Source organism: Dermacentor variabilis, chromosome 2 (assembly GCF_050947875.1).
Source record: "Dermacentor variabilis isolate Ectoservices chromosome 2, ASM5094787v1, whole genome shotgun sequence".
NCBI classification, from domain to species: domain Eukaryota; kingdom Metazoa; phylum Arthropoda; class Arachnida; order Ixodida; family Ixodidae; genus Dermacentor; species Dermacentor variabilis.
Window position 1 is genome coordinate 49341764 of NC_134569.1, and position 27151 is coordinate 49368914.

The 27151-nt window shown below is 51.6% G+C and overlaps 1 protein-coding gene across 3 annotated transcripts in view; it reads left to right on the forward strand.

Annotated features, from left to right (window-relative positions):
* Positions 1-39: 39 nt before the first annotated feature.
* LOC142571809 (insulin-like growth factor 1 receptor) overlaps positions 40-27151 on the forward strand; it is a 216552-nt gene continuing 189440 nt past the window's right edge. For all 3 annotated transcript variants that reach the window (XM_075680435.1, XM_075680437.1, XM_075680438.1), the window contains exon 1: positions 40-585. The gene's annotated coding sequence lies outside the window, so the exon portion shown is untranslated. The remainder of the gene's footprint in view (positions 586-27151) is intronic.

The window sequence follows — 27151 nt, forward strand, 5'->3', positions numbered from 1 at the left end:
TTGCGAGACCATTCCCGATTCCCCCTACGCGGTCGCCTTTCCCCCCCCTCCCACTCGTGATACTTGGACTCAACCTCTCTCTCGGGCCAATCAACGACTCCTGTTATTTGGTCTAAAGTGCTATGTACGGAAATGATTGATCAAGTGGCATGAATGTGGTGGCCGTGCGTTTTTGTATCCCAAAGCGGTAAAGAGATTGTTCACCCTTCCCCCACTCCGGGTGCCCCGCTACCGACGCAGCGAGCTGCCGCCGTCGGCCCGCATTGACCAAGGTGTATACACACAGCAGCGGTCCAAGAAAGAGACGCCGACGCCGCTGGTCTCGGAATATGCTACAACGCCGCGTCGGTGAAGCCAGTGCTGCCACACCGCCGGATTGTCTACCCGTCATGAGCTACACTCTTGTGTGCTGTGTTGTGTGTGGTCGTGCTTGACGCCGCCAAAGGAGTTCCGATATTTTCCGCTCCGGGCCTCCTTGTTTTCCTTCGACGCTTGCATCCATGTGGGCCGCGATCTTGTTTGGGTGCCCCGGTCCGTGCCAGCGTGCCTCGCGATCGGATTGCTGAGTTTCACCGCGGCACACAGGTGAGTCGGGTATTTACCCCACACCACATATGAGGGTTATTTAGATTTGCTACCCGCAAAACAGCTTTCGACGCCGATCGGCGTTCGCGACGCGAGGGTTAGCGGCTCGTTCGGTCGGTTTCTCTTCCAAAAATAACAAAAGGAGCGAAACATTCTGGACTACGCATTTGTGACCCCGGGCGATTGTGCCGCTTTTGCGCTCGTTATTGAGCGTTGTCGCTGTTAACGACGATTTTTGCCGGTGGTGAAGCCGACCGAAAGAAGCCGCGCTTGAAGTGCGGCTGCCCTCCGGCTGCCTGGGTTGTTTGCGATCGCATCGCAGGAACTTGCGCACGAGGCGGCGCTGCTCATTTTGTTTTTTTACTTGTTTCATTTGTGTTGTTTTCGTGCCCACGCTTCGGTCCGTGCAGCGCCTCGCGGCGTAGCCGGAGCTCAGGATCCCGAAAACCTTCTTTACGGAGAGTTTGGCGACAAGGAGGAGCCTGAGGCAGCTGACGTTTGGGGTGACGTCGCAAGGAAGGAAATCGTCATGTGGCGTCACAGCATTTGACCGCGCCGCCATATTTACGCACAATTCAACGTCATCGCAAATGACTGTGCCGCCATGTTATACGCGCAATTGCTAACATTGCAAACTTTACGGAAGCAAACATGGCGGCGCCCTTCCAACCGAATGGGTCGTCTCGAGCTAACGCCGGTCGTGGAACAACGTTTTCCTAGCGGGCCAGTATCAGCGTATGCTGACGCTGACCCAGGGTCACCGCTCTATTTGATAGCAATCGGCGTTCTGAGGCTGCGGTAGCCTTTTAATGGGGATTTATTACGAATCTAACTTTAATGTTGGCATTTGTTTGTTGAAGCTGAAGAAAACTTTGTTCTGTCAAGTCTCGCGACAGTCTTTCATGAACGCTGCCACGCACGCGCTCCGCGTTCCTTGTTCTTGGCTCGACCACCGCACCGTTGCTAGCCGCGTTGCTACGTTTTGATGTCGCGCTGTGACATCATCGCAGAGTGCTTAGTGTGGGCGGAGCTACGGTGTCGTACTAAATGATGTGTTCCAGATCGTATCAAGTAATCGTTTTGCCGCTATTGTAGTTTACAGAAACTGTAAATTTTGTAAATAGAAGGTTGCACGGAGATATAAACATTCAGGCTATGCTATGAATTCTCAAGGCGTTACCACTTATTTCATGTGAGACTACACTGGCGGACAACTTTCTGTCCGAGTGCTGGGACTTGTGTGAAATGCCACAGTTCTGACTACAAGCACAGGTAGCCTCGGCTGCGTGATTTCCTTTTTCTTTCTTTCTTTTATAATTCGAAGAAAGACATCGAAATAATTTCTCGCATCTACAGCGGCGACTGCCGACAGCAGGTGAACTCGCTGTGACTAGACCTGAACTTTGTGTGGTTTCTGAACATAGCACCGCGTCGCAATGTTTACCAGGATACGTCGTAACCTTACTTCGTAGCGGTAATGGGTTGTTTATTTGACTTTAACATGAGGGAAAGGCAAGTAAGGAAATTACTGCTGACCGTTCTGTAACCGCCTGGCTACATCTGCCGGCACCTGAACTGCTTGAAGCAGCGGGGTTAAAGTTAATGGGGAGGAAAGGGAAATAGAATACACGGATCACTATGAACATAACTTGCGGATAATTGCGTGAATTCTACCTCGAGCAGGGCACACGTCTTGAATTGTTGATCGCGAGAGCCCTTGTTCTGTGTCAAGAAAGCATGAGCGCGCCCCGATCGGTTCAGCCGTGCGCTCATCTCCACTGACTGCTTCGGAGAGGCACGTGATGACTGCGTTGTTTCGGCCGTGTGCCGAGAACTAAGCGATGTTGTATTCGCTATTGAGGCCGATCCGTGAATTTTGTTCTCGGCTATCTATCCGTACCTTGGTCGCGTTCGAAAGAAAAGGAGGGAGGTTGCGCGCGGGGTCGACCGTCGAGGGTAGAAATTGGAGCGGCATTGTCGGTATCTCGTTCTCGTCGTTCGAGGACGGCCTTTTCGAAAGCCACCGGGAGCCGCCGCTGCTGAAAGGCGCGTATTTTTTTCTTTCTTTCCCCTCCTTTCTGCCGTGTGTGCGTGTGTGTGTGTGTGCCGGCGGCGACCGCGTCAACGCGCGCTGTGCGGGAGGAAATAAAGACCGGCCAGGGCCTACAGGGAGGCCGACCGGCCGGCGCGTCTTTTGCTTTTTCCTGGGAACATTGGGACGTCGAGGTGCCTGGCTCGCTTGCCGGTCGTGTCTTGTGTACTACCATTGTTGGGAAGCCCGAAGCGAGCGGGCTTTTTTTCTCTCTTTGGCGCTCGTTGTCGTCTCGGGGGAAGCGGAGAGGGAAGGGAGCCGTAAAGCCGTGCGCGTGCAAGCCGGAGAGCTCTGTCGGCGGCGCCGTTCAGATGATGCCGGCGCCAAGCACAACAGCAGCAGCAGCAGCGAGTGTGTTTCACAGCAGCCGTCGCCGTCTCTGTTTTGTGTGCGCCTGCCCCAGCCGCCGCTACGGCGCGCGTTGGGGCTAGACTTAAAGCGCGAGCGATGCGGCCACGCGGTTCTTGTTCTTATTTTTCTGTTTGTTTTGCGGGGTCGGCGGGGTGGGGAATGGCGGGGGGCGCGGCGCGAGAGAGGGGGGCTGTGGGTACGTACGCGACTGCGCCGTCGCTCGCCGTGTGTCTATGTTGGGGGGCATTCTGCTACGGTTACCAGTTCGACGTCCTGTTGGGGAGGGTCCCCGGGTTCGTTCGTTCGTTCTCGGCAGCCGCCTCAGCCTCCTGCTCTCATGTGCTCCCCCTCTCGACTCGCCGGCTGCCCCCCGTCCGTCTGTCCGTTCGGCGGGTTTCTTTCTTTGCGTCTTCTGCGCGTTTGGCTGGTGCCCTCCGTTTCTCCCGGTTTCCGTGCGTTGAGGCGTCGTCGGGGCCGCACGGAAGCTGACGCAGACGTTGCTTATGCCGCGCAGAGCAGGGTCCTTGTTTGTACAGAAAGCTCCGCCGCCGGGTTGTTTACGTCTCGAGCGCCCTGGACACGCTCGGGATCGGCAAATCGGATACTTCCCGCGGCCAGCTCCTCACCTTCCTTTCCCAGCGTTAAATGTGTTTTCTCCGTATCGATTTGTCTTGCTTTCCTTTCTTTTTTTCCTCTCTCCTCCTCTCTGCAAATTCGGTGTGCGCGGTGGTGTCCGTGCGTGCACGCATTATCGACGTTTTCTTGTCCTTTCGCGGTTAGTGGCCATGGAGTTCGGTGTTTTCTTCCGCTTCTCTGCGTTGTTATTACGACAGATGTTCCCACACCGGGACAACCGGTGCATGAAAAAAGGGAGCGAAGCTGACGTTTGTCGCTCGCACTGTCTCCGATTACCGAGGGCCTTCTATTTATTATGTAGAATCGGTGTTTCGTCACTGCTCGATATATTATTTCAGTACTGCGTACCAATTTGTCGAGCAGAAACTAGGTGCCGTATATTATATCGTTATCCTTACATAAGCGAGACTTTGAGCGTATGAATAGGTGGAATGTAATGGTAACTGCTTGGTAGCGAAAATGAGGTTGTTTTGTACAGGTGAACACGCACTTTGAAGTAGGCTTCGCTTCCTTCTTGCCATTTCGGTTGCCGTTTCTTATTGGCCCTTGAGCACATATTAACTCGCGGCTTCCTTATTTTCATATCCTCCATATGTTGTGTTCAAACTTATCATTCCAACACCCTTTTTTTTTTATTCATTATGCTCCGTAAGTTAATGCGGCTTCATAACGCTGTATAAGTCATACACCTCCCCCCCCCCGCCTCGCAAATAAATAATGAAAAAAAGAAAGCAGCATGGCCGCTCGCTAGGAAACACGTGTGTGTGTGTGTGTGTGTGTGTGTGTGTGTGTGTGTGTGTGTGTGTGTGTGTGTGTGTGTGTGTGTGTGTGTGTGTGTGTGTGTGTGTGTGTGTGCGCGCGCTAGTCATGGTTTAAAAACGTTTCAGGTGCGAGTCGGAGCTGTCTCGGCATTTACCCGTCACACATGCCGCGCGAAGTTAGCCATTCAGCCGTGTGTGCCGCAAACCACCGAGAAAGGCGAGTGAGAGAGAGAAAGCGGAACTAAACACGGCACGATGCACGCACTGGTGCTGGTTTTGACCAATTAAGCTGATCGCCCTTCTTTTCGAGAGAGAGAGAAAAGGTTGACCTCCTTCCGTTGATATTCCTGCCGCTGTGTAGGCGCATTGAGGAACAGAACCGCTTCATGACGCTCTGCTGCTATGGGTACTTACTGATGCGTCTTCCAGCGCGGCCGTATTATCAGCGCACGTCGTCTCGGCGTGTTACAACAACACGACATCGACAAGCTATTGCTAAACTTAGTTTTTTATGCATGATCAGTGTGGAGGACGTGGGCGTGCCTCGTTAGGTTTTTTCGAGCGGTTGCCGCATCAATCTTCCTTCCGCAATCACGAGCGGGGGGAGGGAAGGCGCGTACTTACATTATGCATAAGGTTAGATCGTGCGCCTAGAATTCATTCCTGCGGGCTCGTGTCAGTATTTGCGCTTCGAAAATGCGCAGGGAAGGCACAGTTCGCAAAACATTCGCTGATGCGGTGACTCAGTGGTTCTGGCGTTGTGCTTTTGAGCCGCGGGTTGGATTTCCGCGGGCGCGCGGCTACATTCCGCTAGGGGGTGTAATGGCGAAAACGCTCGCGAATTGGGTACGTGGTAAAGAGACCCTAAAGAGAGAAAAAGAAATGGTTTCACCCCTATCAGTGAATTACCCTTCTACAATACCAGAACGCCACTTGCGATGTACACCGTGAGAAGACGCTTGGTAAGCTATGTTATTTGAAAGGCGCAAAAAAAAAAAAAATATAGAAAGGCTGGTGGCGACGCCGCCGTGAAGTTCCCGCACCCGCTAGCTCGCCGCGACGTCACAAATTGTGAAGGCGTCTGCTGGTCTCTAGTTAATCCTTTATTGTTGAGAAATGAACTGCATTATGTTCTAAAGGAGCCAGTAACTGAACATGGTGAGGTACGGGAACTTCTATTGTGTCAACGCTGCTCAAATACGAATATATATATATATATATAAATATATATATATATATATATATATATATATATATATATATATATATATATATATATATATATATATATAATATAAATTATGGGGTTTTACGTGCCAAAACCACTTTCTGATTATGAGGCACGCCGTAGTGGAGGGCTCCGGAAATTTCGATCACCTGGGGTTCTTTGACGTGCTCCTAAATCTAAGTACACGGGTGTTTTCGCATTTCGCCCGCATCGAAATGCGGCCGCCGTTGCCGGGATTCGATCCCGCGACCTCGTGCTCAGCAGCCTAACACCATAACCACTGAGCAACCGCGGCGGATATATATATATATATATATATATATATATATGAATCTGTAATTTCACACTGACGTATCTGGCGTTGAGATTTCGGCGCGAAATGAATAATAAATGACACTTTGACCTTCATTTTCTCTTTAATCAATCCATTATCGCAAAATTAATGACAGTATAGCTTTTGAAGAATGGGGGGGGGGGGGTGTCTAAACTGAAGCTCTCCACTACGGCGTCTCGTAGCCCTGCTGTTGCTATGAGGACGTTAAACACCCGCCGTGGTTGCTTAGCGGCTATGGTGTTGGGTTGCTAAACGCGAGGTCGTGGGATCGAATCCCGGTCATGGCGGCCTCATTTCGATGGGGGCGAAAACACCTATGCAACTTAGATTTAGGTGCACGTTAAAGAACCCCAGGTGGTCCAAATTTCCGGAGTCCTACGCGGCGTGCTCGACCGTTTCGAGCCCCGAGCTGCCCCAGTTTACAGCGATTCTTGCCGCTTTCTTTGGGGGCCCATATTACAAGCTCCAGCATGCGGGATCACGCTCGTTTTGCTCGAGTGCATTGTTTGCATATGCCGTCCCTACATTTATCGTCCTCGCCGCCCGAATTAGCATATATGCTAGGCGCACGCACGGCGAGGCCTCGAGTCTCCCCGACTCAAATTATCGCGAGACATGAAACTAATGTATGTGCACATTCACGCTGAAATGTGAGATTACACATTTCGGCCGTGCACTCACAGGCTGCTGCACGGCATGCGTATGTATACGTGAGCGCGTGTTCTGTAGTCGTTGGTCAACCAGTCCGCTTGCTTCGAGCCACTCGGGTCGAAAACTCGGTAGGAATACAGGGGAAACAAAACATCAACAATATGCCCCGGTCGGAGCTGGCTCAAGTGCTCGCGCGGAAATGGTTAGTTTGACTATTCTTTTTTTTTTTTTTTTGGCGCTCTGGCCGCGAGGCTGATTGGTCCTCGTGAATAAGTGAGTACTTCACGAATAATGTGTTTGTTTGTTTGTTGGTTGGTTGGTTGGTTGGCTGTCATCTGACGTAAGCTTTTGGCTTTAGCAAAAGGCAACTTCGATCTGGCGTACTTAGCCTATAGTCGTAGTGTCTTGAGTACGTGAACATTAAGCTTCGCCGCCGCGCTTCGGCTGCGTGATCGCTTAACGAGTACGTTTGCCTATTCGCTTAATAACAGCATTAGCTGGGCAGTTGCGTAGTTGACGCTGGTCGAGAGCGTTTTAAAGTACAGGCTGTTAACTAGCAGGTTTTTTTTTTTCTTTTTTTTTTTCGGCGCAGGAGCTGGAGACAAGCCGCCTGACTTTAGTAGCTTGGTCTATGCCGACTGTGTGATGCGAAAAAGAAATAAAATTGTCGCGGATCTTGTAAGTTTCATCAGAGAACGCTGCACGCCTTAACTAATGTGCGCCCAGGGTAACAGTTCTGATGCTAAGTTCGAGTGCTCATTTCGGGCTCTCATGAGAGGCCGTCGTGGCACCCTTTGTGGAGAGAGATCAAGCGCACGGTTCTGTCGCGTACTCACTGCAGATTCGAGCTGCGAGCAGATTGCCGTGAAAACTTTTAAACAAAAACAATATTGTTTTTATTTCAGAATTTTTCAAGCGGTCATCTCCAGCAACTGGATTTGTAGCGTCCCTTGGCCGCTGTGACCTTAGTGAGGTCGAATAGCTTTGCTCTGTGCGCATCTCGACTTTGTGATGATGGGCTCTGAAAACTGGGGTTGCGTTCTATAGCTATAGTCCATTGCGTTGTGCGCCCTTGAGGCCAGACGCATGCGCGGTTTGCCCCTTTTCGCTATATAGCTGATCGCTGGAGGAGTTTACTGTTCGGCCATGCAGTTGGTATGAGGCCCTGCGAAGAAAGGTTCGGTGAGTTTAATCTTACTGGCTATTATTTTTATTGGTGCAGTGCTCGAGCTATTGACTTTCGTTACTCGTGCGTGATTATAATGTTACAGCTTGCTTAGCATAATTGCTTTGTTGTTTTAGGGTTATGTTAAGGATAAACGCTCGCACGCAGCAGCCGCAGTAGTTCGGTGCGCTCTGCTGCGTAGTACGAGGTCGCCGGTTCGACTCCCGCCTGTGGCTGTCGCATTCCGATGGCAACGTAAATGGACTGCAGAAGCGCTGCTTGTGCACGGTGATTTTGGCGCTCGTTAAGGAAACCGAGGTGATCAGAATTATTCCGTAGCTTCTCACTATGGCGTCTCTTGTCTACACAGTGTTGCTTCGCGACACTAAGCTTGTTGTTGCTGCTATTATTATTATTATTATTATTATTATTATTATTATTATTATTATTATTATTATTATTATTATTATTTATGACACCGTAGTGCACGTTGCATCGCCCACTCCCTTGTTCGCAAAGTTCACAGGCGTGACGGTACTGAAACATCACAGTCCCCCCTTCTCTCTTAGCAATCGACGGCTAACCGGATCTCACTGGAGTGCTTGGCTCGACGTTGGCGTCCTTCTCAAGCACCTGGCTTCACTGTAACCTGGCTCCGTGTCCGCAGATAACCGGCTGATGTCGCTAGCGTCGCAGGCGCCCGCCCATTCAGGGACACTGTCCAGCAGGCCAGACGCGCTACTGTACCAGAGAACAATAACATATCCGCGCGGCGCCTGCCGGTTTTCAACATCGGCCCCGCGACGTATTCTCAGGCCTACTGTAGTCAGGCCCTCCTGTATTTCTCTCCCGATGGGGGTCGATTTCGGCGACACACACAGGAAAACATCCAGGGCCGTTCCCCGCACTGCTGCAGAGAGCGTGTCTTTGACGTCACGTTGACGTCACGACGTTTCTGCTGCCTGTCAGTAGTGGTGCACTGTACGTAGTCGAGAATACTATAAAAAGATCGGATGGGAGTGCCAGTGGCCGGAGCCGGCGCAGGTAAAGCCGGCGTCAAACGTATTGATGCGTAAGCATTCTTTGGCGAGTATCTCAGCAAAATCTGTGCGTCACACGAAAAGTGTTAACTCCTTGTATCTGCACAAAAATGTGTAATTTGCCATGTTAAGGCATTTAATCGTTATAATAGTGTAAATATAGGTTATTGGTAGCTTTATAAGTGATAAGGAACAATTCAAATCAAAAGTTGATCAGAGAGAATACCAATATGATCAGAGTTCTGCGTACCAAATAGGGTTACATAGGGCTCCATAGAATATGCATGGGGAAGCCTGCAGTAGGGGTGAGCCAACTGAAATTCCGGGATGAGCCAACTGAAATTTAGGGGCGGGCCAACTGAAATTTGGGGGTGGGCCAAGTTGAAATTCGGGGGTACGCTTACGCATACTTAGACAACTCCAGTGCAGCTTCTGCATAATTCTTTCTATGCAAAAAAGAAGGCCGCGAAAGCGAAAGAACGCGCGAGTACTTTCGTATTTTTTTTTTTGTTTAATCTGCCATAATTGCGCAGACTTTGTGTTTGGTGCGCGTCCTTAAGATGGCGGAGTCGGTCCACCCTCTGTGGGCTCTCCCTCCCATGGTCCGTGTGGTCGATGACCACGCGGCGTGGCTCGCCTTCAACGCGCATGCGCTCTGTCGTCACGTCCGCTTCGGCTGGTCCTGCATACTTCTGGAGCGATCGACGAAAAGATGATCCTATTGCCGACGCGCATAAGTTGTTTTGACGTCTGCCGCTGACAGTCGCAGAAGTCTCGCGCTATTTTGCGACAAGTTTATCAAGAAATAAATGCGCAGCGCCCCTTGCTCTATACGCTTATCTGCTACGAACCACTTTCACCAAGGTTGAGTAGGTTTAAGCGAGGCCGCATTCCGAGAAAACAACGCTAGCTGCGCGACCGCAGGAGGACGACACGACGCAGGCGCTTTCGCATTCTTGTGGTCCTGTAGAGCTAGCTGTAGGCGCTGTATTTTCGAATGCTGCTCCACTACTAGCATAACTTCGCACTCTTGTGAACGAAGCCGGCGGTAAATAACGAACGGCAGAATAGGAAAGAGGAGAAAAAAGAAAGCCGGGTTTTCTTTCTTCTTGGCATTTTCCCGTTTTCTTTCTTTCTTTTTTTAATTTCACAACTGAGGACCCCTACTTCCGTAAACGATGCGTGGACAATTCCCTCCCGAGACTTTCCTCAGTCAGTCGACATCAAAGAAAGTTTTTTTTTTTCTTTTCTTCTCGAAAGCAGATTGCTAGCATGCACCTGTTAGTGTTTACTCCAACCGAAATTACGAGACGAAACAGTGCACGCCTTGCTTCGCATGGCGTTCCACCAGCTATGGAGTCACACTGCTTCACATTGTGGTTGAGGCATTTGTAACGTATGCCTGTGCCTCATTACAGGACTGAAGCGTGCGTAGAAGATATTTTGGGAGGAGCTGAGCATGGCTGGTGTCCTTGAAAAGCGCGCGATAGCTCGAGTATTTTTTCACCGCAACGCGCTGCGCGGTATGAAGAGCGAGTGTCTCGTGTCCTCCCAAGCGAAATCTCAGCGGCGTGATTTCGCGCTCAACTATATATAGCTTGCGCGCACACACACACACACACGCAGAGTTAAGCGCGCCTAATTACGAGAACCTCGCACAAAGAGTTGTAAGCAAATATCGAGGAGCGTGTTTCAGAGAGCGGGAAGCACACCTCACCGAAAGAGGGCAGGATTGTTGGGAGGTGAGAATGGGCAGACCGCGCTGTTCGCAGCACGAGAAAAGGAAAAGAAAAAATAAGCTCTAGAATCATGAGTATAACGCGTTTTCACGTTCGGTGAGCGGCGCTGTTCGGCACCAACCGTGAAAGAGGGGCAGTAAATTTTCTTTTAAGTTCTTCTTACTTTCGTGGCACAGAGTGCCTCCAAGCTGGCGTAACCAGCTTACTTGGTAGAAAACTTTTCTTCAGCTGTCGTCGTTTCTCCCCTTCCATCAGAGATGGGACGCCATAGACGTTGCACTTGGAGAATAGACTTTATGTACAGAATATTTACATCGACAGCTATTTACAGTGGGTCTGACGTATCAACTCGACATAGCCGATAGTGCGTAGCACCACCGTTCGTACGTCCAGACCCTTGGGTTACACTGGGACCGGCGCCTTAACTCGGCAGAGCCGAAAGTGCAGAGCACCTTTCCTGCGCCCGGAACCACCGTGAGAGGTCGGGAGCTAGGTTTTAACCCTTCAGTTGCTCCTCCCGAATCCCCTCACGGCAAATCACGACACCCCAATCACCTGATTGGGTTAACTGGGCTGTCACTCATTGGACACTCTCTTTCTCTCACCCTCTCTCCGCGTTCCTCGGAACATTCAGAGAGATAGAGGGAGAGAAAGGAACCACCCAAACAACAAATAAACAAATAACATCCCAACCGTTTCGTCTCCGCGACATATATGGAAAAGCCTCCCGACACTTTGACGAACACTTACGGGAAACGACCATCTGCGTCGCCCCATCCTCGCACCTTAATTAAAACCATCGCGCACTGTGTGCCGCAAAGGGGCACCCCTGCCGAAGTGCACCCACCGATTCACCATGCCGTCTTGTGCATGGTTCGTCTCCTCCGGCGGGCCCGTGAAGCTAAGTGCACAGATGGATTTGTCTCGGGTGCCAGCCTGCCTTTCAAGAGACCGCGCGTCGGGTTACCGATTCCTCTGGCTTTAAGTTGCCCCTTTGTACCCCAAGCGTGCCCATTGACGCCCTAACGACGCTCTTCCCGTGGTCCGTCCCAGGCAGGGCGCCTCCGTCCGCGCTTCCGGGCCAAAGGGCCCCTAACGTCGCACCCTTTCCTACGTTTCAAGACCGCACGCGCGACAGGTTAAGATGTCCCGAGGTGTCGGCGCGGGCTATCTGCCGCCAAAGAGCGCCTTTCGACTCATTACGGAAGCGCCCGGCTGGTTTTACTGTCGGCGAACGAAAATGGCGACCTCCCACAATTCTGGGGCGAAATTACCTTTCAGCGCCCATGCCGTTTGTCAACATACTTTACAGGGGCCTTTGCCTCAAGCCGAAACGGTTGGTGTCGTTGGTAGGAGGGGGGGGGGGGGGGGGGGTGTTGTAAGGAGGTCATGAAAACCTCCTCGTTTGGAAGAGGCACCGCTCGGAAGCTCTTCTCAATCGGTTTGTTAAAGAGAGTTCTTCTCTCCGGCACCAACCGCGGGTCGACTGCACGTGGCTCTGTATTCATCATCCAGTTTTCGAGAGCTCCCGCTGATAGATGCCATGTAGGAGCCGCCACACACACACACACACACACACACACACACACACACACACACACACACACACACACACACACACACACACACACACACACACACACACACACACACACACACACAAATAAAAAGCAATCACCCCCATCTCCGCCCCCTGGAAGCCCCCGTCTCTTTTCACGCCGGTCGGTCTCATTGGATTGCACGCTCCGCTAGTGGAAAGATCGTTTGTCTTGGCAGCTGCTCATTGTGGACTGACAGCTTCAAAGGAAGGCACCGAGCAGCAGCAGCGCGATCTGCCGCCGACGAGACTTCGGGCGCGCGCGCATGCGTGTTCGTTAGTGCGTGCGAGATGAAACCACTGGTTCGTGTGCGCGTTCACCGAGAGAACGGAATATAATAAGGCGGCTTCGGTGAGCTTGAGTGCTGAATACATGTACGGTTTCCCTTGTCCCGCGCCGGCGAAGACGAGAGGGGGGGGGGGGTGCAACTGCCGCCGCCGCTGGCCACTGCCGTTACTGCTACGAGCCGAACAAAGCGCCCGAAAATGCGTGCAGACGCCGTAGCCGGGGGGGGGGGGGGGAGGCGGGTAGTGAACCGGGTAGAAAACATGCAGCGAGGCGAGGCGGCGCCAGCAGCGGGTCGTGTTTACGCTTTGCGAGGCCTGCCTCCGCGTCTGCTTACAGTGTGTGCGTGCCCACGTGTGTGCCCACGTTTATTATACACGTACGTCGCGAGACCATAAATCATAAATGTGCTCTCCTTTGGGCTGCGTTCGAGTCGCCCGTATTCCGGGGCGCCTGCGTTTTCTTTTTTAAGGTAGTCGATACACGATCCGAGCCTCGGCGATGTCTGACCCCGGTGTTGTGTCTCTTCTGCTTCCATTTCGCGCGGCGTTCGTCGGCTTTCTCGCCATCCGCTTTTCCTGCGCATTTAGCGCGCTACAGTTTTTAAGCACCGTGGGAACCTCGACGGAATCACCCCTCTCCCTTTTTCTTACTTTTCTTTTTACTTTTTGGTTTATTTCTCTGTTGCAGAGTTTCGGATGCTCTTTCGTTCGACCTGGGGAGGTACTCTGAGTCCACCTAGTGGACTGTCCATTTCGGCCGTTCCTGATTGGCTAGGTCCGCTCGTATACTCCTCGCTCGTACAGCTGCATCCACTCAGGAGCGGCCGAAATGGACAGTCCACTAGGTCGACTTTTACAGAACACACCCCCTCCCCCGGGTATCTTGCTGTTTCCTGTTTGAGCTAGGCCCTTTGGTAAGGGGACCGTACCTTCAAGCGATGCCTTCTGTTGGCGCCTTAGTGGATGTTCTTCTACTACTACTATTCTGAGCAGAGTCTGTCCAGGAGTCCCGCACCACGCATATAGCCAGTTTAGTTTGGCAAGTTCACTTCAGGCCGTTTTAAAAATTGACCAGAAACCGTAGACATTCGTCCCTGTAATCCCATAGTTCCCTTCTGCCTTAGTTTGTATTTTGTTTTCTTTCCTTTAAAAAAAGGAAAAAAAAAGACGAGGTCGTTAATGTCAAACATCAGCTTTCGCCTTGTAGGTTCCTCCAGCTTCCGCCAGACCAGTGCACCGGTACATGTACTACCCAGCAGCCCCATGACGCCGTTCCAGAAAGAGGTCCTAGATCCAGAGCGGCAGATAAACGCTATCAATCAGTCAACCTGCAAACCAATCAGTCAATCAATAAAGCAATGCCCTACGGATGCCTCTGCCTGCACGCCTGCGGGCGCTCCTCTGGGGCTTCGTCAGATCACACGCATCGGTCCCCCCGTCGGCTTAACAGGGGAACGGCGAGTCTGAGCGCTGGGTTCCGCAACTCTGTAAACAACCTCCATCCCCGCCGCTGAAGCGCTGCAGTGTCGTGCGAACGGCGCCGAAGTGCGAGTCATACACAAGCTTGCGTTGTTACTTGGTGCAGAAACAGTGAATGAGCCGCGCTTAAATAGTGTCTTCGTGTGCGACTTTTTTTTTTTTTTTGAGGAAGCAAATTGTCCCGCACGTTTTTTTCCTGGTGCGGCGTTTCGTCCGTCGACGACGCGGCGTCAGATTCGCTCAGCGTGGCGTAACCACGTAAGGAAGGCGATTGCCAGATGTTCCAGGAAAGCGTGGTGGCGCAACTTGCGTATGCAGGCCGAAAGGGGCTATTAGATAGAAGCAATTTTTTACAAAATCCTCCGTCAGTCGGCTCGTCAAGATTAGCCGTAAATATAGGGAACCGCTGCATTCGGCGCTGCCACATTATGGAATTCGTCTCTAATTTCATAATTAAATTTCAACTTTTAACATAGACAACTTTTTTTTTCCCTTCGTGTTACCTGGTCCTACCGTGTGGCGACAACGACATGAGTGAGGTGGGTTTTTTGAACTGCGCTGCCTATTTTCCTTCAGCGTTTTGTATTGTACCGAGACGGCGGTTAGGAGCTTGAAACTAGGCTTGCTGTGTCCGTCCGTCCTACCTCTTGCCCCGTACGTGTTCTCCGAGATCGGGCCGATAATAACAGCCGTTATCGAACTCCTGCCCCTGCGCGAAAGTTCAAGGGACCACGACATCATATATTGCGGGCTCGAATTACGCACTGCATGCTAGGGGGACATTAACAAGAAACGCTGTGTAATAATAATAATAATAATAATGTTTACTTGCATCAACATATACATGTTGCTGGAGGCCAGCGGAAGAAGGTGTCGACATTGACAGCTTGACGAAGCCACAGGCCCGCACTAAATAGCGGCTGCACAGCTACGTGGTGCCATACACGTAAATCGTAGTGAACTTCAGAAACATGTTAACAGTCCGAAGTTACATATTGAAATGCGACAGTTTTAGTTAGAAAAAAGGAGACTGTTTACATTCGCGGCAACGAAAAAAAAAAAGGGCGCAAGAAGTAACATTACAAACAAAGCCAATGTCACATCTACATATCTCAGTTTAGAAAAAAATATACTCGAAGAACTCCACTTTCGTACATATGACACTAATATGTTGATCATTAGAAGAGAAGATGGAGTTCATAGTTCCATTTCTCGAATTTTGCGCCGACACCACAAGGCCAATACGTCAGTGTGACGCAACTCACATCAGTGTATTTTTTTTTTTTGCCCTACATTTGGACCGTTGTGGTTCATTAGAAGTTCAGTCTTTCGCTTTTAGAACACCCTGTCACCCTTTAGTTCAACTTTTCCGGAAAAAAAAAACAAGAAAAATCGGAAACATTCTAGACTCAGGCAGACGCCGTCAAAAATACTTGACGTTACGGCGACGTGGCCACCAGTCTGTGGCATTTTTTGGTTGGGCGTCGTTGTAGAAGGTATATTTACTAACGCAGCTGAAATAATATTTCTCTTTAGCGTCTCTTTAAATAGTACGCCTCCCAAAATTTTGGCGCATTCGGTGCAGTAATGAACCTGTATTCGAAAAAGGAAAAAAAGAAATCTCTACGTGTATGTGTGTGTGTTTCGGAGTTGAACCGTAGTCTGGTGACATTAACGGGTGACAAAGCGACGCGCGCTCTGCGTTGTCATTTCGCGTCTCGGTATATATATATATATATATATATATATATATATATATATATATATATATATATATATATATATCCGCTTGGTTTCGTTTTCGCAAGCGCGTCTCGGCGGTCAGCCCGATTTTTATTTTAAAGGCGAGTCATAGTCCGACGTCATCGGCGCGCGGGCTTAGCGTCCCTCACGCCGGGAGCGTAGGAGCGCGTTGGCCGCGTCCGGTTACGTCGGCCGCGCCAGCGCGTCGAACCGTCGGTCGAACTACGGACGCTGTCGTCCTCGTAAACGTGACGTAACGTGTGCGCACGCGCTACGTCGGACTATATTTGATAGTGGTCTAAAGAAAGGAAGGACGCACGGTTCTGCAACCCGGACTATATTTAGCCCTCTTAACGTTTCTGCAGGCGTGCCCTGGTTTGTGCCGTTCTTGTCGCGCGGGTGAGGCTCGCGGGCGCAACGCTGCGGCGACGCCCTCGCTGCGCCGTTGGGCGCGCCTGCAAGTGCGCGAACGAGAGGGTCCGGCATCTCGGGCTTTCGGAATGTTTCGGAGCAAACGATGGCCGGGGGTGGACGGTTTCGAAAGACGCCGTTCTGCGAGGGTTACCCGCTTCGCCTTAGTTTCTTCCTTACCTGAAGCGTCCGCGACCAGTAGCACGCAGCTCGCTGTGCGCGTTGAAGCTGAAAAGAAAGAAAGAAAGGAAGAAACGCGAGAGGAAGGAACATTGGTAAAAAGAAGGAAAGGATAGTAGGCGTAATGATGACATTAAAACACCAGCTGATCGCAGCGCTTAATTGGGAGTTACGCGGCATGCATGCCTTATAAGAGAGAAGGGAGAGGAAAAAGTCGGTGGAACGAGGAGGACGGGGGCCGGGATCGCGACGAAGGCATGCGCGTTGTGTTCGCCGCGTTGCTGGCGACGCCGTCGCCGTTTCCTTCGACCTTCTGTGGGCAGGTTTCGTTGCACCTCATTACTTTCTTTTCTTTCCCCGTCTCGCGCCCCTTATTTTGTTATGCTCGTCGCAGCCTCGTCGCGCCGTGGCAATTTTATTAGTCTATATACGTGGAAGGAGACAAGACGGACGGGCACGCTTGCACGAAGGACGGGCGCTCGTACAGTTCGAATCTCGTGTGTCGATCGCGTATTCGTCGCTCGTGCGTGTGCCAGCCGCGAGGCAGGGCCGATCGGGCGACGGCATCTCCGCCGTCCCTGCAGCGCTGCGGAGGCCTGCCTGCCGGCGGCGTCCTCGGTGGTCCGTCCGCTATCACGCGCCGCGCACGTGTGCGCGTTGTTGCGGCACGCCGTCGTCGTCTCGACAGCTTCTCTGCGTGTATCCTCGCGAGTCGAACGGATCCACTGAGCTCTTCGTTCTCAAGTGCTCGTTACCGTCTTTTGGCCACTTTCGCCGACGCTGTATGCGCTCCGCATTCGCGATTGCCAGGAATTTGCACTTGCGAACAACTCCGGCGTAAGAGCTTTTCGTGTGCGCGGGCTGAGTGGCCGAATGCACAAAGCTTTTCGTTCGTAAGCGTTGTTTGCCGTTGGCGGGCGTCACTGTTGGCCGGCTTATGCTTTCTAGTGCAAAACACTTTGTGTGAAAATGGGCGAAGGTATTATTATTATTATTATTATTATTATTATTATTATTCCCCCTGTTATGGTGGAAGACATTGGCAAATGAATTCACCAAAACGATATATGCTACAGCAACGCAGCCATTTCTTTTGCGCTCGCTTGCGGCGTCAAGTAAGGTGTGCCAATATCGGTTAGGCGATAACAGCAAAGGGTGGCCGAAGGAAGCCAGAAAATAATGACACAGCTGCCGGATTTGCTGCTCTGCACACCGCCCGCCGCGGTTGCCCAGCGGCTATGACATTGAGTTGCTAGAGCTTATAGCTCGAGGTCGCGGGTTTGATCACAGCCGCGGCGGACGCGTTCCGACGGTGGCGGAATGCAAAAAAATACTCGCCTACCGTGCGTTTCTGATGAGTGGTAAACAGCCCCAGGTAGTCAAAATTAATCCGGGGCCTCGTAATCAGATCGTGGGTTGAGCACGTAAAACCCCAGAATTTTAATTTTTAACGCGACAGTGTTAAGGGCCCTGTGTCGCAGAAAATCCGGCGTCGGCGGCCCTGCCGCCGACGCCGACGAAAATTACCGTAGATATATATTTAGGTACATGTATATGCCACGCATTGCTGTATGACACGCGGTATTAGCCGGTTATATTTCCACACGTACCATTATCTCCCTAAAGTTGCTCGCACCATGTCTTACATTCTTGACGAAGTTACTCCTCGAAATATTGAGGATGACGCCCCACCAACAAATGTCATGGAACGTAACACCGACAGCGTACGCCTTTTATGTTAAATCTTCTCAGAGTTAGACATTGATGTCACGTTCCGCGCAAGAGTGACGGACTGTAACTGACGGTGTGTGTGCTGTGTTATGTGCTCTTTCTCTCTCCTCCCCATCTTTCTTCCCCCCCCATCCCGCTCCCATGTGTAGGGTAGCGAACCGGTTGAGCTAAACTGTTAACCTCCCTGCCTTTAACCTCCCTGCTTACATTCACCATAATCGTGTTTTTTGGGGGGTGGGGGAGGTTCTCGGTGTTAGTGGCCACGCTCCGCCATCTTGGACTGTAGTGAGCGCGTTTGCTCAGTTTCGCGCGCTGTGACGGGAAGATTAACCTGCCTAGGAAATGGTCATCGTGTTTGCGCTACAATTTTGTCGACCGATCGCCGGTTTGCCTGCAGATTACCCGTTAATAGCGCGAGTTGGTCCTGAAAAGGCGCTCGTGTAAACTTTCTCAGTCTCCTAAGGAGGGCCCGATGCGCGTATACCGGAAAATTACAACCTCAGGGTGTTGGATCACACGTTGTTTCCAGTTTCTGTACGATACAGTGCTACACGCATTTCTCCGACCTTTGTGTAATGTTGGTTTGCATTACGACAGATGCTTGAATTTAAGAATAAAAGGGCATTATGGGGCGGCGCCGCCCACTTCCTAAACCACCCCCTTTGCGGGTATCTGTCTGTGCCTGCGGTCGTCGTCATCATCGTTGTAGTAATTGGTTGTTTATTTAAATAAATAACTAGCTAAATAAAGGAAAAGGAAAGGAAGGAAAATTGCTGCTGACCGCAGTAACGGTCTAGCGCAGTGTACTGACACCTGAACCGCGGTCAGCAGTGGAGGGAGGGGGGGGGGGTGTAAAAGGAAAGGGAGATAGATGTAGCATACTGTTACAATACAGGATAACTGTGTACATAGCAAAATAGGTAAAAAAATATCAGTAGTTCGCTTGTGGAGCGACTTCCTGGAGAGATTCCTGGAGAACAAACACTTTTTACAAAGTGTTTTGTTATTTTGTTTCAATGTTTATTTGGAAAATTGAAAATCTCTGCCTGTGTACTGTACTGCCAAGTTGATAAAGGGGGCAGGACCTCTGTCAAGCTTACGAGCTTTTCAGGGTGTCTACCAACCGGGAAAACCGAGAATTCTCAGGGATTTTGAGTAGTCTGGAAAAACTCAGGGAAAACTCAGGGAATTTGTGCCTCTATCAGGGAAAATTAGCTGTAATTTTATTGAAAGGGTCGAAAGTCGCGGTAATGCTGGCTCGAGCAAGACAGTAATCGTTATGAATCGTCTTTGACGTCCTGTCGTTCGCTGAAGGAGTTGCCAGTGTACAGCCAACGACCGACTTTCCGGATTCCCGATAATTTGTTCGGCCTCGCGGCACCACCACGTACCCCATAGAGTCAATGTATCAGAACGTCTGAAATTTCGGACGCAAGAACTCTTCGCCGTCCGATTTTCCGGACGTTTTGCCGTGACTACGGGTCCGTAACAGCATTAATCAAAGCCACCACTGCTGCCATTTTGATTACCTCGCCGTCTGAAACCGGCGCTCTCGAACGCAGATCCGCTGGCAGCCGTAGCCACCGCTGCGGCAGCGCTAGGCCTAGCTGCTTCGACGTTCGCTATGAAGCTCCTTGCCGTGGGGTGCCGTGTTGTTTATTGAAAGAATTCGCTGCTGTCGGCAATTGCACGGACTCCATCTTTGCGGTCCTCGCGATTGGCTTAGAAGCTTGGAAAGCACGGTGCGTTGCATAATACCGGTTCCCGAAAGTCAGCTTTGCCTTCGTACGGAAATGAGCCCTTAAAGGCAGTAAATGAAATGCACTTATTTTTTTCCAACTGGTCGACTTTTCGGACGTTTTCGCGGACCCTAAGGAGTTCGAAAACTAGGACGTGGACTGTGCAACTGACCAAGAAGTTGCTTCAAGTGGTCCGTGGGGCGAACGAGTGACGGAAGGAGTACAAGAACAGAAAGGACCTACGCATTGACGAATGAACGGGAAAGGAAGCGTGCTGCCGCCGTTTTGACCTCAAAAACATAGTGTTCACTGATGCCGAGATGCAGGTGTCCCTCATCCAAACCAAAATAAACTCTTTAAAGCAGTGAAGCACAACACTGAGGCGTCGTGCGCGGCCTGAGAGTATGTCAGGACAGTTGAGGTTGACTTACAAGCTGTTGAGAGAGAATCTCAATTGTGACAAAGTTCGGGCCTCATACCACTGAGCTTGCTATCAGTTGATAGAAATAGTTCATGTTCGAAAATATTTGATTTTGTATGCATCTCCTTTTCTATTCGTATTTGAGACAATGTCCGATTCGATTTGCAGACTGAATTGAATTGAATTTTGTCACACGGCGCCGCGCACTGGCACTGTTAGGTCAGGTGGAGCAGCCGGTTGTCGAGGAAGTCGCACAGTGTTTTGTGAGCAACCTCCCGCGGGCGAGGCGGACCGCTCGGCCATATTAGCACCTCGGCGCTGTCGACCGGCAGACCACCGTGCTCCCGTTGGCAGCTCAGGAGTTCCTCCGGCGATGCCTCGAAAACGCAGCACCGCAGGAGCAATTGTGCGAGGGTCTTCACTGTACCATAGTTGTTGTAGACGTCCGTAGAGGATTATACGCGACCGAGGAGTTTACTGCGCGCTTGAGTGCACACGCATCCGTCGAGCAACCGTTGCAACCCCAACTGTTGCTGCCGATCATCATTATCATCTATTATCATCAATTTCAACGCTTCCTTGACATTGCTTCTGGTAAATGCCGGGAGCGCGACTGGCGGCCCTCTTTATCTGAACGTGTCATGTAGTGCCGACTGCTGCGCAACGTCAGCTCCCGTGATCTCGGAGGCCGGTGTTATCGACTCGCCTACAGAGCGAGGCGCGTCGGGTCGAATCGGCGATGCGCAGCCAGGAACATTGTTAGCAGGCTCTGTTGTCTCGCATCGACTCTGCGACCTCGTGGCGCTTGAATAGAGAGGCTCGCCGTCTCGCCAGCGGGGAGTTCACCTTAAACGTGGTCGGGCCGGGCAGGGTCGTGTCGGCTCGACTTCCAACTCGAGCCGCCCGCAAGAAGGTGTCGTTCGCGCCCTTTCAAACCCTGCGCCCCCTTGCGCTTGAACGCAGGACTTCGCACAGCCATCACCACCCTTTGCTACTCCCGCGGGCCATCTCTCTCTCACGCGCAGAACGTGGCATCCACAGCCCGCACGGCCTTCACCGTGTCCGTACCATGCGACTATACATGGCAGATGTCTCGCATATTGTTTCTCCATCCGCACTGGTCGGACCGACGCGTGTAACCGCTGTGTTCCGGCGAAGACGTGTTCTTTTCCTGTTGAATGGCGGCGTGCGCGTATCTGACGCACAGGATGCATAAGTTGCAAACAACGGGCCTGCGACGTGGCGATCGTTGGCGACGGCGGGAAGGGAAGCAGTTGCGTAAAGCGCCACTTGTTTGCTCGCTCGGCCGCCCGCATGGGTGGGCGGCCTTTCTTTCCTTCCCCCTGCGCTCACGAGCAACAACCGGACGCTCTATCGCCGGCCGCAGTCGTCGTTCTTGAGGCAAACAAGTCGCCGACCCTGAGCAGCAGCAGCAGCAGGGTGCGCGCCTCTTGCCGCGACGGCCCACGGCGTGCCGCGTGCAGTTCCTTTCTCACGCGGGAAGTCGCCGGGCGGGCGACGGCCGAACGCCGTGGGCGACCGACGCGCCGTCGCCCTCTCTGCGCCGTCTGCTACACACACACGAGAGCGACCCACGCATTTATCCCCGACAGTTTTAGAGGGACGCTTATTTGAAATGCTAAATCGGTCTAGGCAGGCAGGTTATATACACTCTTGTCAGAAACTGTATGGATTGTTCAGCATGTGAACCGAAAAAAAAAGAAATGAGAAAGAAACTTACCCGTCCTCAGTTACGCGTCAGAAGTGCAGCGCCCATGTCGTCACGGACAGCCACGGTACTTCCGCAATTTCGGGTCCGTGTACATTATTATTATAATTGTGCAGGATAAGTACAATAATGCAGTGGTTTATTTGTAAATGGTTAGTCACTACATTTCTTTAAAACGGTAACAGTTAACTAGCCCCGAAAGGCGCTCGCGCTGACAGTGACCTATTCGAGATACACCAGAAGTGTGTCCTGTACCAGTCCAAGGGTGCTCTTCTGGGAGTTGACGAATTTCGTCGTGTTGACGTTTTCAGCCAATCAGGGAGGGCGTAGCCTCCCTGTCAGCCAGTCGGAACAGAGAATTGAAATAGCGAATTTGACAGGGGAATCCGGGAAACCGTATTCTGTAACTGTTAGCTTTGGAACCGGTTAGGTCTAGCTGTTACGTCTGGGTGACGTCACTCGGAGAAAGAGTGGTTGCCCTAGCAACCCTCATGATCATGCTCGCCACCGCGCGCGACCCTTGACCGAACCACTTCTCCGCAGTTCCTCTCATGGCAGACGACGGGTTCCTTTCCAAATGATTGACAGCCTGGGCGACGACAAAAACATTTGTTGTCACGCCCACCAGGGATGACGACAACGAAGCGCCGACCAGTTGCGTCCGTGAGAGCGAACCGTTTCCAAAGCAAACCGTTACAGAATGCGGCCCCAAAATGCTGCAGCCGCAAATATTGGTCCATCCGCTACGATATGTTTGTCTTCCGAGAAAAAGGTCGCGGGTTCGATGCCCCGCTGCTCTGACCGCGTTCCGATGGCGGTATGCACTGACGTCATCGTTGTACAGCTATCGCAATGGAAAGCTCCGCTTCATCTGGACCCGCTTTTCTATATAGCAGCGCAGTGGTAGCTGTGAGTAGAACAGCAAATTGGCGTACGTGACGTCACTTAAAAACTCCTTATATAAGGCTTCCTGTTGGGCACTTAGTAACGAGGGGGGGTTACATGTTTGAGAGAATGGAGAGACGGCTCGCCCAGTGTCCGCCGCTAATCCTGCCGCGCATCCTTCCGTGAAGTTGGCGTCGCGCAAGGGGCGATCAGCAAAGCACGGTTACATAGCAGGGCAAATCAACTGCGGGGGCATCGAAATGAGAGAAATACAATATCTTATGCGTTAATAAGGCTGTGCGTCAAGTTTCCTGTGCCCCAAGTCAGAACTTTGAAGTAACAAACTCAGCGTTGCGTACCTGGTGTACGTTGGACATTACAGGTTCTTAACAGGGCGCGTGTACGCACTGCCCAGTACCGTTGACCCACTTATGGTATACGTTCGCTTCTGTGGACTGCCGGCCGCCCCCAGACGCATTCCGTCTCGTCTGCAGCCGTGCGCGCGCAGCGTCTCCTTCGGAATTTCCCCACGAATCCGCCCAGGCGGCGGCGGCGGCGACCGGCATGTGTGTCGCGCGGTGCGACCCTCGCGACGCGGCGTCCCGAAACGCGAGCGATCTGTCAACGCGGCGGCGAGCCACATATGCAGCAGCAGTGCGCTCGCGGAGGGGGGGGGGGGGGGGGTGCGGGAGGACCGACGAAGAGAAACACAAAGGAGGCCACACCGCGCGCATACAAGCGGGCAAGCGGCGCTCGTTCCGTGTGCAGTGTCGCAACGCCAAACGCCTCCTGCCTTGCATTGCCTGTCTGTGCAGCGGTGAGCGCGCGTCACAAGTGCGTTAGTCGGCGCGTTCGCAAACGCGCATTACGGGCCCGACTCGGCCGGCTGCGGTCAGCGGCAGCTGTGTGCCAGTGGAGGACGAAAAAAAAAAAAAAGGGTTCGACGAGCGTGACTGCTCTCGGCGTCGTGACGCTGTTTTCTGCGGTCCGCGTATGGCGTCAGAGGGGGCAGACTGGCGGCACGCCGCAGTACTACACGCTCGGGCTATTTTGTTGGGGTCTCGATCGGTTCCCTCTCTGGCGTAAGGGTGATATAGGCCGGGCGCTTGACATGTTATGTATGGGTCGAGGCGGGGCATAACGGACATATTTCTTTTTTCCCGCCCCACTTATTATTTTACAAATTTGTCTGTTTAAACGTTATCGTTACAGCAACTGAGCATATGTCAGTAGTAACACGTTTCACGTATTTATTAACGAGAGGCCTCATTTCAGTATTTTATACTCTGGGACCTATTTCTGTATGCTGCTCTACAATGTCAGTATGTATAGAAGGCCAATAACAACACCGCTCATATCCTTGCGATTTAGAGGCCGCAGGCGCCTCACAGCGGTTGCTACTACGATAGCTCGCCCGAACTATACCCGAAGAGCGAGCAAATCGGGCGGCCCACGGAGACATGGTGGGGCTTTGGCGCGTCTGTGCCCTGTTTTGATTGGTATATAACGAAGGATGGAACAACAGCAACGACGATAATACAGCGATACAACAATAATAATGTGTATTTCAGTTTTGTCACTAGCTTTTGCCGAGTGTTCTCCCTTCCTCTGTTGTGTCAGAAGTACCTCCCCTCCCCCTCCCCGCGCCATTCTAGTTTACTTTGCCATTGGTATTGCAGTGAAAGTAACGGCATATGTATTTATTTGCTCTTTTGTGCGCCAGTATTCATGCCCTAATTGCCCACAAGTGGCTGGCGGCCATTTCTTTTTTTTCTTTTTCTTCTCGCGCGACGAATTTTTTTTAGTTATCGAGTGCTGACTGCTGTTGGCTTTCAGCGCGGTAGCGGAGTTATGAGAGTGTTCTGTACGTGGACGCGTTTATAAGCGCAGCGACTGTAGAAGCAGACGGGGAGGGGGGGGGGCGGTGACCCGGCGACCGGCGGCGTAGTATTATAGCCCTGCCGGATGGGAGGGAGGTGGCTGCAAGGAGTGGTAGCCGTGGTTTATGGACAGCGCGTAAGGTGGGGGGGGGGGGGGGGCGGTGCTCAGGCCTGGCTTCCGCGGTTCGGTTCACGAGAGCGAAGTCGTTGCTTTGTCGCCCGCCCGTCGCGACCTCGCTCCCGTCTCCCTCTCTAAAACGTCCCGTAAACGGCCCAGACGTTTCCAAACAGCGTGGGAATGTTTTCCTTGGAGGAGTGCGAGCAGCGTCCCACGAGCTGCTAAAATAGAAGGCCCGCCAACGGCGATAATTTACGATAATGGCCTCGGAAACTGCGTGACTCCGTACATTGTTTCTTTAGAGCCCCTGTTATGCGTACGCACAGTGCCCACGGAATGAAACTCGTCAATTTAGGGCTAACGGATGCGCGTACTTTCGTTTCCACCGTTTGCAGTTCGTGGGACATCCGGCGTGATTCTCGCGTGTACACGTAGATCAGAGACCGCATCGCCTTTAGCGACCAGGGGCAGAATTCACGAAGCTGTTCGTTCGTAAGTGCTCTATGCATGCCATTGACCAGCAGCCTTCGCTAGTAATATGTCCAGTACAGGATTGGTTAACATTTCCTTTTACGAACAATTCTAGCGTAAGAGTCTTTTGCGAATACGGGCTCACATTCGTTGCGGCATGACATGGTACTCTGGAGTAATTGTACATACGCCGTGTTCTACTTAAAAATTTTCTCTAACGCATTTTATTCCATGAGCAATAGTTCATACACTGCTCGCTTCGCACGATTGTACAGACGATGGGATGAGAGAGCTGTCTTTGGAGTCCTGCATTGTTTTTAGGGACACCGAAGAAGAGTGTCGAGCCGGATTTGTAAATTAGACCAGAATACCATAAAGTCTTATCGCTGGCGGACCCTTGGTAAGCCATGCAGCAAGAGCTCTAAAACAGAGAACAGGCCTGAAGCATATGTTCTGCCGACCAGCCTTCGCTCCTTTAAAATAATAATAAAAAGGATATGTAGAAACAATATATCCGGCTCTCCTCAAATATCAAGCACGACGCAACGGCTCAAGTACTGTCAACCTCACGCACCGTAGTCGTGAGTTCCACGAACACTTGTCCGGTCAGCTATCACGTTAGAAAAAACAAAGGGTTGCATGTACCAAGTCGAAAGGTTACTTGGTCAGGGACCGCTATAATTTGTGTTTTTTTTTTCTAACAAACACTTGCGCGTGTGCGCACGAGTGCACCCGCGTCCAGCTTGAGAAGCAGACGACACCGCGCTCGTGAACTCTCAGAAATGGGGCGGCTCTCTCTTGCGCAGTGTGTGTGCGTGTGCGTGTGTGTGTGTGTGTGTGTGTGTGTGTGTGTGTGTGTGTGTGTGTGTGTGTGTGTGTGTGTGTGTGTGTGTGTGTGTGTGTGTGTGTGTGTGTGTGTGTGTGTGTGTGAACAGAGAGGGGGGGGGGGGGTTGGACCGTCGTTCCCGAAGCTTTGAGATGTGTGCGGGCTCGTTTCACAATCGTGTATACACGCTATTCGCTGACTGTTTCACCGAATGGCACATGAAAGGAAACTACGTGCGTGTGTCGATCAGTTCCCCGGCGCTGGAAGTAGCTGACAGTTTATACCGGGATAGAAGCAGTGAAGCGTGAGAGCCGGGCTGCTATCATGACAGATGGGGCCTTACGGCCCATTTGTCTTTACGAAAAGCTGGTACCTGTTTTAGCAGGTGCTGCTGTATACGCGTTGGCAGAAAAGGTTGTACCCAGCTTTTCAGTTTACTCTCTTTTCTGCGAAGAGAAAGTCTGACTGACGCTTAGAATACGATGCTCCACATTGTCTGCGTAAAAAAGAAAGAAACGAAAGAGTGGGGGTGATTGGTGCGAGGCCTGTGGCACTATAACGTAAAACTATTCCAAACTTTTCTGTTCCAATTCTGCAATCACGCCTTCGCGATTGGTGAAAAACATTCTTGGACCACCACCACTTCAACTGTCTGTCAGGCGACGTCACGAAAACCCCGATAGCTCCCCCATCTGATATGACGTGTGCACACTGATTATGCATTATTAGACCGAACAAAATGAAAATAGTTATTTCGGCGTCTTTTCTCCATTAGCCCTAGGCTATTGGTCAAAAGTTTTTGGGCTGCACCCCCTTCACCTGCCTGTCACGCGACGTCACAAAACCGCAAAAACTCACCGCGTCAAAGTGACGTGTACGCGTTAAAGATGCATTAATATGCAGAACAAAACTGAATTTTCTTCTGAATAGCCGAAGGCTGCCGCCGATCGCTCAAGCACTGGCTACTCGCACCTGTTGGAGAGCGTGGATTGATTTGCATCTATCAAAAGTTTTTGCGTGGCCGTGTAACGTTTTCGAGCACTTTCGGCACGTTTACGACGTCGTTCTGCC